Source organism: Alosa pseudoharengus, unplaced genomic scaffold (genome assembly GCF_046254945.1).
Source record: "Alosa pseudoharengus isolate Yale_2024_CS ecotype anadromous, Long Island Sound unplaced genomic scaffold, YU_APseudo_1.1 YU_APseudo_1.1_scf_10, whole genome shotgun sequence".
In the NCBI taxonomy this organism is placed as follows: Eukaryota; Metazoa; Chordata; class Actinopteri; order Clupeiformes; family Clupeidae; genus Alosa; species Alosa pseudoharengus.
This window is the reverse complement of record NW_027468565.1, coordinates 10,885,804-10,898,303: the sequence shown is the minus strand read 5'-3', so window position 1 is coordinate 10,898,303 and position 12,500 is coordinate 10,885,804.

The window sequence follows — 12,500 nt, the reverse complement described above, 5'->3', positions numbered from 1 at the left end:
CGACTCCCAAAGGATGCACTTGTTCAACACTCCGCACCGAGCCTGTTTGTTTGCCTTTGTGGATGTGCTTCCTCTGTTCCCTTTGGCTGTGCACTCCAGCGCTCACCCCCACCCTTCCACCATGGACCCAGCGCACTGGCAGCACATTCCCTCACTTCCCCTTTCATCTCCTCCGAGAAGGTTGCTGTGGAAACAGTGGACACCATGACGTGAGGTGACTACTGGGTGGGATAGTGCTGCCCTCTTCTGATTGGTCAACAACGGCTCTTCCCTTTTGGGATCAATCATATATATATATATATCCACTGTGATACAGATACTGTAGTACACTTTTGGGATGCTGTGAATTTATGGAGGTTATGTGCATCGGAGCAATAGGTGGATGAGACAGTGGTGGTGATGTGTGTGTGTGTGTGAGTGTGTGTGTGTGTGTGTGTGTGTGTGGGGGGGGGTGATGGCAGATGGCAGCACTGATGTTGTACAAGACAGCTAGAGCAGAACATGTTGTTGCCTTTGTTGAGTTTGCAGAAACCTTAGAAACTCTGAAACTCTAAATCTGAAATCTGATCCACTAGCTTGAGACTGGTTTGTTTAAGTGTTTATGTTCCTCATCCATTTACTCTCTCCCCCCCGAACTAAAAGTTCAAAGACAGCCACATCCTCTGTCAAGGGCACACCAGTGAAATAGAAGTCCATTGGTGTCCACAGGACCCCATCTTAATTTTTCCCCCACTGCACCAATGCAGGAAACGTGCAGAGCAAATTGTTCTCCAGTGACTGATGGCCGACGTTAAGGATACTCTCCGGCAGTACACAATTTCCTGCGCGCGGCTCTCTTGAGTGTGATTGCGGCTCTGAGCCGAGAGCTTGTTTGTGGCTGTGTTTTCGTGAGGTGCTGCAGTGGGAGGGTGCTGAATTTACTGTTTCCTGAAAGCTACCGTAGATAGGGCCCAGGGGAATAGGAAGCCCATTCTAGAAAACGCTGAGCTGCTGTTTTACCAGTGTCTATCCATAAGGTTTATGTGTTAAAAGATGTTCTATTTTCTTTTTGCTTTTTTAAAAATAGAAACAGGCAGGCTTGCATTTGTGGAGTTTGTGGAGACCTGCTCCAGGGTTGGCTGCCTCCTCTTTGAGTGTCTGCTGTAAATGAGTGGTTTTCGTGTGTGTGTGTGTGTGTGAGAGAGAGAGAGAGAGAGAGAGAGAGAGAGAGAGAGAGAGAGAGAGACAGTGGTGAGTGGAGGTGGGAGAGTGGTGTGGTAAGGGACTGGAGTGGGGGACTTCAGGTGTAAAATGTTCTGTGAATGTTTTTTGCAGGGGTCAGGATGTGTGGACGTGTGTGTGACAAAGTGAGAGAGGATGAGATTTAATGTCATGGCCAGTGTGTGATAGTGTGTGTGTGTATCTGTGTGTGTGTGTGCTTGTCTGTCTGTGTGTGTCTGTCTGTCTCCCTGTGTGTGTGTGTGTGTGTCCAAAAGAACGAGCGAAAGAGAGAGAGAGATTAAATGGGATGGTATGTGTGTGTTTGTGTGTGTCTGTGCACTGGTGTGTGTCTGTGTGCATTAGTTTCTGTGTGTGTGTGTATGTGTGTGTGTGTGTGAGAGAGAGAGGGATAGAGAGATAAAGAGAGAGAGAGAGAGAGAGAGAGAGTGAATGTGTATGAGTGCCCGTGTATTCTGGTGTGTGTGTGTGTATCTGTGTGTCATTGCCCTTGTTCAGCACATCTTGTGTTGTGCGGCTGAGTAGCTCCAGGGTGCTGGTGGCCTTTCAGAGTTGGGGTTGTGTGGGAGGATGGCCGTGGTAATGAGCAAAGGCTACAGGGCCGACAGAAACAGGTGAGCTGCTGCCCCCTACCACTGGGTGGTGCTGTTGACACAAGAATCAGCCACACTGGAATAGACTCTGGAGAGACGACACAGCCAAATTGAATGAACTCTTCATTTGATGAGTTTTGAAGAATTACGCAGTATATGATGATGCACAAGCTCAAAGCAAGACACCACACTGATAGCGCTCAGATATATCTTGCATATCTTGGCCCCCTCTTACCTCTCTCTCTCTCTCTCTCTCTCTCTCTCTCTCTCACTCTCTCTCTCTTTCTCTCTCTCTCCTTTCTCTTTTCTTTTTCTCACTCTGTGTCCAATCCCCTTGCCTTGCTTCCCTTGAGTCGTTTGTGAATGTAATCAGCCAGGCTTGGCGAGGATCTCCTTTCATTGGTCTATTTAACCATCATGCATTGATGGCTGGGGCCTATCTGTCCACTTTCTTCCCTAAATGGCTTCTAATCATCCTAGTAGGACCAGCAGTTTCATTTAGGATGTCATTGGAAGAATGGCACGATTGAAGAAAAACAGGAAAAGACTCTTAAAGCATAGATTTCTCTTTTAAAAGTCATTAGGCGTTTAAGCATGACACCCTTCACAGAGGGCATGGTTTCTCTTCCAGTAACATTGCATAGCCCCACGAAAATGCTCGTAATCCAGTTGTCTTCATTCATTATAGTGTGAACATACACAGTTCCACCAGCTGAATCGTATGCAGTATACAAAGCTACTCTCAGAGCCACGTCCTGTGTAGAAAACAATCACTTCCATCAGTCCTTACAGTATCAAGGTATACCACCCTGGTGCCCAAACACTGCCTATGTAGTGTCCACAGCTCAACAGTGTTTACCAAACTACTCCTGAAGCCATTCTTACCCTTGCTTGCAAATGTACACAGTGCACTCCATGGAAGCCTAGTTGTTATTAGTCTGTTTGGACTTCGTTCATGCCCAGTAGCATGCTTTATGCATGGAAGTATCTTTAGAACTTTCTAAACAACGTAAGTCAGTTCATACATCCTTCCTTTGGAGCACTTGGACCCTGGCAGATCGCTGCACGCCTATAGACCTGCAAATTATATCATTGGCCTGACCCAATCATCACACCATCCAGATAGTGTTCACTCCCATCCAACACTCCCATTCAATCAAACTAGCCATCAAATTAATTTCCTTTGGTGGCCAACATAATCTTATGTGATTCACGCCATCCTCCAAAACTTCAAACCATGCCATAACTTCTCAAAATTATAATAGCCGGTGTAAACACATGTCCCTCCCCCAAAGAACCAGCAAAGCCTGCAATCAGATGGTTACCAGTGTGGAGAAATGAGAACCTGTCAACCAGAGAAATGAGAAATGAAAACCAGTCTCACATATGGGGTTGGCCACCCAAGTAATTCTAAATACTCCACTATGATTTCAGGCTTCCCACTCATGGCTGCGTTTAGCCTCTGGCTTTACTCTGATGGTGTAAATATCCAATCACAAACTGATGTTTCATTCTCAAGCATTTCGTTTTTCTGTGGAAGACATTAGTATCATTCAACGCAACTGCAGAAACTGTTATTCTAGACAAGAAAAATGATGCCCGTGTGACACAGGAAATGGTTTTCAATGCGCAATCGTCTGCCAAGACAGCACATTACGCCTTGGAAAGCGTTTAATCATACAGGTATTCACAAGTATTCTGCAGTAATCCTGCTCTCACATCCGAGTCCAAGCTGGGAAATGGAAACTCAAATGCTCTGAAAATAGCATCATGAGCTGGGTGTTCTGGGGGTTGTTTTCCTGCCATGGGTTTATAGATGGTTGAGAAATTCACCATCACAGCTGTTATGAGCAACATTGTAAATACGGAGGCAAATGGTTGAATGAATATCATCATCATCATCATCATCATCATCATTGTGTTCACTATGTCCATCAATGTCATATTTTTCTTGCATCACCACCGGCAGTGTCATCATTGCCTTCACCATCTCCACCTTCACATGAGAGGCACTATTTATGTCAAAGTTGACCTTCAATAGCATTCCGCCCATGCTACAGGTTGACTCTGATTGAAGTTAATAATGACAGTCAATCGATCGTTGCCCGGGTGTCATTACCATGGTACTTGCATCTCCAGGACCTATGCTTATTAGCTTGTTTGAAGGCCTGCCGTTGCTAGTCCCTTGTTGATAGTAAATTCGACAATTGAACCTCAGGAATGTATCATAGTAAAAATCGATGTTTATTGATCTTAATAGGTCATAAAAATGACATTTCTCAACTCGGGCTTCAGGGAACACAACATGTGAGTGGTTGGAGGGTGAGATCTAACAGGGCTGTGTTTCATGGGAACATATGTGTTTTTAATTGCCTCCATTACAATTGAGCACAACATGTGACAACTGACCATATGGGCCCACTTGCTGTGATGGTCGCGCTGTTTTTTTTGTTCCATTTCTTTTTTTTTTCTCTTCCTGCTGTAGCTGTTGTTTATCATGTCTGGACACTTTCTCTCTCTCCTGGGCTAAGGAAAGATCAGATATGGGGCTTCTGTTGTTGAAAACATCCTCAGCCGTATCGATCGCCAGAAAATCAATATGTGTCGAGCGCGACTGTCTCCCCGACCGCTCCCAGCATGCTTTGCAAGGAGTCGCTCATCAAGGCTGGGCAGAGGCTTAGGTCTCTCAGCTACTGATCGCTATGGTGATGAGGGGCACCGCTGGCAGAGGACCAGCTCCGGTCCAATCAGCATCCGTCGACCCAATATTGGTGTGGGGTTATGGGAATTGGGGGACGTGGGAAGGGGCCGTGGGTAAGGCGAGGCGCTGAGCCCTGATAATGTGTTTGAGACTGGGTTTCCGCTCAGGGTGTGAGTGACACTGGCAGGGGAAATCTACCGAGTCTCAAAGATGTGTTGTGGGAAACAGGGACAGCAGAGACCCCCCCTCCTCCCCTATTCCCACCCTATTGTAACACACTCTGTAGACAGGCATGTGTAAAGTGAGATCTTTTTATTGGCCTGCTTCAATGGGCCAATCATGAGCTCAAGACATCATGATAATTGTGTGCAATTCCTTACAACAACTGACACCACCAACACTCACCACACGCACACACACACAGAGAACACGTAATTACATATGTTATAGGGCTAGGGATCGCTCTCTGGGACAAAGCAGCCTGTGATTGCTTTCAGATCCTACCGAATGAAGATGTTACCATGCCTCTTCCACTTCAGATGAAAGAGTAAATATGCCTTGAAAGCATGTGAATAATTGAAAGACATAAACAGCTGCTCACTGTGCTAACCCAATCTCATGTTTCTGGTGAGTGATTAGTATGCAGACAGATAGAATGAATCCAAATATATGCTATTCAATAAGTAATGATCTTCTGTCATATGTGAGTGGAGGGGCATAGTGATACATATACCAGTTGAATTGTAAATCTATTAATTCACTGACTTTTGCAATTGCTATCAGGTTTAATAATTAAGATTTTCTAATTGTAAATGTTATTAAGGATGAATAATTATCCTCTTCAGTTTCATTTAGTCATTGTTGTATCACATTTGTGACACCCTTCTAATTACAACTTACAATAGTAGATAGATAGATAGATAGATAGATAGATAGATACAGTAGATATATAGATAGATAGATTTTACAGTTGTGTACCTGCTTTTTGTCAATGATTCCAGACATTCTTTGAAATGTAATATAATTTGGCAATATCAAGTCAAGTCAGTCAAGTCAGTTTTATTTTTAAAGCGCATTTAACATGCAGAGTGCAACCCAAAGCGCTCCACAAACAAGACACATAACAACGAGACAAAAGATGCCGGTTGGATCGGTGAAGTCGCCAGCGTGCCCATGACATCAAGACATGACAAATACATTTAAAAAATAACAAATGCAAAAAATGCCGGACGGAGCGGCGTAGTCGCCAGCGTACCCGTGACACCAAGACATACAAGACAGACAACAAAACAAATAAAAAGTATTTAAAAAGGGGGAAAAGTGATGTTAAAATTAGTCCAATTTCCAAACCAGCTGAAAATGTCCAAGGGCAATGATGATCCGTGAAAATTGCGCACAGAGCTGTGTCTTCACAACCGATGCAACGCCAACAAAGTTCTTTAGCAACTGACCAACCCAGGGATGGATTATTGCACGGGCCTACCGGGTCCAGGCCCAGGGGCCCAAGGAGTCAGGGGGCCCTGAAGCCCAAGCCATTGCATGGAATCATTGCCTCAATATCAACACATCAGGATATAGGCTATGAATCTGATTGACTTAAAGTATTGGCCATCCCCAAAATGCACCACAATACAGGAAATCACATCAAATAAATTAAAAATGTCCCCCCGCAACAATTAGTGGGGGGCCCTTAATACATCTGGGCCCAGGGGCCCGAAAGTTCATAATCCGTCCATGGACCAACCCGGTGAATTCACTGGCAGTCTGGAGATAACGCTAACGTTAGGCCTTCTGCAGTCTGGAGATCACTGGAAGCACAGTCTGAAGTAGTGGGCAGGGTTGCCAACTCTCACGCATCTGGCGTGACACTCACGCTTTCAGCACCAATCTCACGCTCTCACGCACACTCAAGAAATGTCACGCCAAATCCATTCTTTTTTTTTTGCAATCCGTTCATTTTTTGTTGATGACTAGACTAGCCCACAGCATTGTTTCTAAATTACAGGATACGAGTTTAAGGTATACCGGTACATATGTCTAGACCAACAGCAGGTAGGTCTAATATCCGCCTACAACGTTCTCAGCGCAGTTTTCTCTGATTGTTGATTCGCTGACTAGGGTATTTTAATCCGGTCCGCGACACCTTCACGGAACCTTTTACGGAACTCACGGAACTCGCGAAGTAGCCTCACAGACATCACATTAAATAACTTTTTCTCATCTTTTATAAGGTGCTATAGCCGCTATTTGCTGCGATAAACGGTTCGCGAGAAAAATAAATTAACTTTCAAGAAATAATCATATTAGGCTACTATAGCTCTGCGCTCATTTCAATTCCTATAGGAGGAATATCTCACAAACTTTTCGTTCCACACATGACAAACCGTAAACCAGAATAAACAGCAGACCTTACCGAACACAAAGGTGTAATGCAATCCCCTGTACAATAAGCCGTTCCAGAGTAATCCGGTTTTGAAATGGTAGCAAATTTCTATATGGTCTCCAATTTTGGGCTTTAAGTGTCTTAAAACTGAGCTGTGCTTAAATACCTACATATGTGTAAATATTCAAATCAGAGGATATAGCTCATGGCTAAGAGTTTGTCGATGTAGCCATAATGATTTGTTTTCACAAAATGCTAAGCATGCATTTAAGTGTCTTAAAAAAGTGTGCTTATATTGGTCAATGCATAATTTCATAACAGGCCAAATAGAAAATAAATGTTAAATGTTAAATATACTGTAGCCTAGACATAATATTAAAATCAGATGATGTAGGATAGTATAGAGTTAGAAGTTGGATGGCTCCAGAACTCACACCAGTGGATTGGGTCTTAAAGGAGCCACACCACTTTTATGACACTATAGCTGTTCTGTTGACCTTTAGATTTGTTGCTACTGGGCATGAAGGGCAGGCCAATTATGAGTTCTGTCCAACATTGATGGTAGGTTTAGAAGAAAAGTCAGCACATTTTAATCATATTGCAATACCAATAACCATAATCATTTTGGTCATGATTTTTCATCAAATGTTCATACTGTATCTCTAGTGGCTGGTAGACTTTGGAATCCACCAGCCACAATGGTAGGTGGAAAAAAATATTTTAGGCTATTTCCATCCCTGATACATACGTACACTCATACACACATTCATAAGTCTCAATCTGTCCATTTCTTTCCACAAAACTCGCCAGAAGTAATCATTTAAGGGGTTATTTTTCATTTTTTTCTACTGAGCTACTACCTTTTTCAGGTGGGCCCTTTTCATGTCTGTGCCCAGGGGCCCAGTGGCTCATAATCCTTCCATGCCACGGGGTTAAAACACTGGTCTTGTTTTCAAGTGCAATCAATAATTTAATTGTACATTTTGAAGAAACTTAAATCAGGGATTATACTGTACATATCAAAAAAGTCAGGGGACAGACATTTTTAAAATTAGGTTTAGGGAAAAATGTAACGCACACGCACTATGACTTCACAAAATCTCACTCCAGCCAATCACCCAAAGTTGGCAACCCTGGTAGTGGGCGATCGTGTAGATTCGCAACTCGGTGGACTTTTAACAGCGACCGTTTGTTGCTCTGTGAGATTGCAGCTCTTCACCGTTAACGTTAGTCTGCAGTTGGCATGGCAGCTCGCAGGTCAGCAACAGCTCGGCGGCCACGGAAGATCTTTCGCAGAGTAGCCTAGGTCCAGCTGTCCCGAGAGATCCCCTCGACCAGACAGTGAAGTGCAGCACCGCTCACGGATGGATGGAAGGATGTCAGATGCCCAGCTAGGGCAAAAGCTAGCCATAGAAAGCTCCCAATGGACAAACGTCAACGACATCAGCTGACTTAGAAGCAGTAAAAAGGACTAAGAATAACACGAAAACTATAAAAAATAACATAAATAAATAGGGAAAACATTTAACTAGACAAACCAATACAAAAAATAAACATGACATTACATAAAATTACAAACAGTACATAAAAACAAACAAAAACATGATGCCAGACTGAGCGGCGTGCCACACAGTCTCTAGTAAATGCATAGCTTTTTAATATTTTAGATATCTATCTTATATTATTTTATATCTTGTGTGCTGTTAATATCTTCTGTGTCACAACCATGTCAACACCATCTGGGAATGTCTGAGGAAGTTAGTTGGAATCAAAGTCAAACATGTACAGTAGATATCTTTATTCTTATGAAGTAACCTTTGTGACACAAAGTGGCTGCTACAGTACATAAACCCCATTTGTTTTGTGAAAATAATGCCTAATTTGCCAACACTGTCAGATCTTTTTGACCATCAACAGTCAGACCATCCCGAAAATTTGCTTCATGGAATCCAGGCTGCCTAGCAGTGTGAATAAAATCGCGTGCGTAAGGCAGCATGGGAAAACCCAGGCTAATGCTTTGTCCGATTTTTCAAGAATCAGTGACTTCAGTATTTCAGTAGAGTCATTCATACAGTATTACCAAATAATACCAAATGAAACCAAATAAAACATAATCTGAGAGGGAAACTACAGTAAGCAAAATGTGCAAGTGTGTGTGTGTGTGTGATTATGTGTGTTTGTGCCAGTGGACAGCTGCAGCATAGCCAGTAAAGTGTATTGGTTTAATAATCCGTTTCATGTGGTGCATGGCATGGATGAACAAGCTAATCCACAAGGCTGCTGCAAATTCTCTTCCATTGCTAAAGACTCTCACTCACTCACTCTCTCTTTCTCTGTCTTGCCTACAAACACACACTTACACAGTCATACATGAAATCACACACACACACACACACACACACACACACACAACACACACACACACACACACACACATTTGTCAGTCATTGAGATGCACTCCCACACCTGCATGGCATGGACAGCATAGAGTATGTGTTTAAGTGTTTAAATGGGCATGTGCAGACATAAGCATCCTATAGCCTCGCTCTCTCTCTCTTTCTTTCTCTCTCTCTCTCTCACACACACACACACACACACACACACACACACTGCCCCCCAAGTGAAGTTTGGCACACAGGGCTTCGACTGTAAAAAAATGGGAGCATCAGCTCCAACACACATGCAGCGTCCGCGAGGGGCCAGGATGGCTCTGGCCGTGGCCGGTTTGGGAGCGAGTCTCGTCCAGACGAGCCCCACTCATGCCCGAACCATCAGTGTGACAACACACAACTGAGGAACCTATGAACACAAAGGCTACCCAACCGAGACTGGGGCCTCCAACTGTGTAATATATTCAGATGCATGGTACACTGTGTTCAGCTCCATAAATTACCTTGTAAATGTATGACATTCAGCATACATCAAAGAGCTCTTGATGTGAAACAAACAAATCCCTCTATAGATGTATAGATCTGCGTGTTCTATAATGTGCAACAGGCCAAACGACTGCAGGTCTTGAAACAGGCGTGCAAAGTAAGGATAGGTGAGCCCTTGATCTCCTTGTGTTGCGTAGCATCCATGTGCATATTTCCACCGAGAGCAAATTCCATTACTACTGGTCTTAAGCAAGTCCATTAAATTGCATGATGCTGTCTTTGTGCAACTGCATGCAAAGACCCCGTGGGCCCTTGCATGCTTCGAGCTGTCAATCACGGTGATTGGCAGCCCGTCAGGGTGGCAGCGGCTGTGGCAGAGGCGGCGGTTCACCCCCGCTCCACGTAAAGCTCTGCAGTAATGAGTGCGGCGGTGGCAAGAGGCCCCCTCTGATCTCACGCTGTGAGCTTTCTCAGCGGGACGGCTGCGGGCTCGCAGGCACGTTGACCTCAGAAGGTTCCGGAAGAGAGAGAGAGGGGGGGGGGGGGGGGGGGTGGAGGATCTCTGTCCGGGGCTGTGAGTGCGAGGATAACACATGACAGCACTGGGGTGAGCTGGGTGGCCCGGCCATCACACTGTACTGGGCCTAATTCAAACTGAATATTGTGGGGAAGCTTTCTCTCTCTCTCTCTCTCTCTCTCTCTCTGTCTCAAAGGGTCTTGATCTCTCGATTCAAAATGTACTTGTGTATATGCAAGAGTGTGCACATGCACGTGTGCAATTCTGTGTGTATTTGTGTGTTTTCCTATTTCTTTCTTTATCCCTCTCTCTCTCTATTTCTCTCTCTCTCTCTTTCTGCTTGTGTGTGTGTGTGTGTGTGTGTGTGTGTGACAGTTACAGGACTGACATGGAGCTAATGCAGTGCTATACAGTAGTAGATGCCTGGAGGCTTGTGGCCTCAGTCAAGGACAGGCAGCTCAGGCTACAATATTGGAGTTATAGAGTGTGTGTGTGTGTGTGTGTGTTTGTACGAGAATGTGTGTGAGTTATTTTGTGTAAGTGTGTGAATGAATTAATCATATGCAAGCCTGTGCAATTACATCGATTATTATCGATTATCGATTACAACCGACCAAATCGATTACCAAAAAACGAAAGCTCCCACGGATTCTTCCTTCTCTTCCCAGCGTCGGTGCGAGTGTCAGATGCAGACACTAAATATCCCACCCTGTTTTTATTGCATTTGAACTCTAATGTGGGTCAACAGTGACACCGCAATGTTGCCAGAGCCCACAATTACAGGCCAGATCATTAAAACAGACATACACCATCCAGATGCAAATTGGATAGATGGCATAATGAGCTTATCATGGTGGGAGAGACGCCGGGCCTAAGCCTTTCATTCTCTCGCTCTCTTTTGTGCCAGCTGCCAGAAGCCCTGCTCAACATGCATAATATCGTGTCTCTTCCTCCACCAGAATGGGGGCGAGGGCGATTTCTGCGAGATGACATTCTCCACAATGTGTCTTTTTTTAGCAGGAAATAATTAATAAATAAATAAATAATTAAAAAGGGAAGGAGTGGGAAAAGAATGAAAAAAGTAGCAAAAGAATTGTCTTCCGTCTTGGCAGTTTGGATAGGGTACTGCAGAGAAGTAGTGATGTGTTGTTGTGACCTCGTTTAGAGGGTCTGTGGGAAAAATTGGGTGATAAGGAAAAAGTTTGCTTCTCCTTTCATGAATACAAAATGATAAATCTAACATTCTTTCTCTGTTCCTATCTGTCTGCACTAGATTGGATATGGATATACCGCCGTTTCTTTTTCAGCTGCTTCTGCCTTGGGCAGTTACTTGCCGGATTGGGTATGTGTGTGTGTGTGTGTGTAATTCCATTCACTCATTCTTGAATACATTCAAGCAGTCATTCATAATCTCCTGAATCCTAACCAAATACATACAATATCACATTCTAGATATATACATCATACCAGTACACCCAAATCCAGAATAAATAAGAAAGAAGCAAAAACAAAAAGGACAAATAGAGCTATGTAGAGGATTAAAATAGCATCATTTTCTAGATGTCTATAAAGTTTGTGTAGGTGTGTTTCTTCCAGAACTTCTCAAAAATGACCAAACATGGGCATCTCGGAAAACATCATGGACAGTTTCGGATGGGAGTGAGCAGAATAGCAATAGCGAGGTGAAATCATTCCTGCTGGCTACTGTGTCCACTATCATCTCACCATTATAGTTTAGTAATACCAACAGATAGCACACAGCTGGTCCACCTGCTCTCAGGTGACTTGCAGCGAAGGACGCTAAGCAATTCAGCTTGCACCTTTGTGCAGCAGTGCCGGCTTTGTGTGACGGTGTGCGAGGTAAGTGGAGGACTTTGAGCTGCAGCCAGATGAAGAGATGAAGAGTTACAAAATGTCCTCACAACCAGACTATGGTCTGCAGAGAGGGACAGTAGATTTTTTCAGTGTATGGAGCATTTCTCATGTTCTCACACACACATATACAACATACACACACGACACACACACACACGCACACAGACGACACACACACACACACGCGCACACACACACACACACGGGATTGTGTTCCATGGTCACACCACACATATTGCAGTCACTTACTCTCTCAGATATACATTTCCCAAGCAGCTAACACTTGATAGACACAATAGATTGTGCTCTACACAACACAAACACATGGACCAATCTG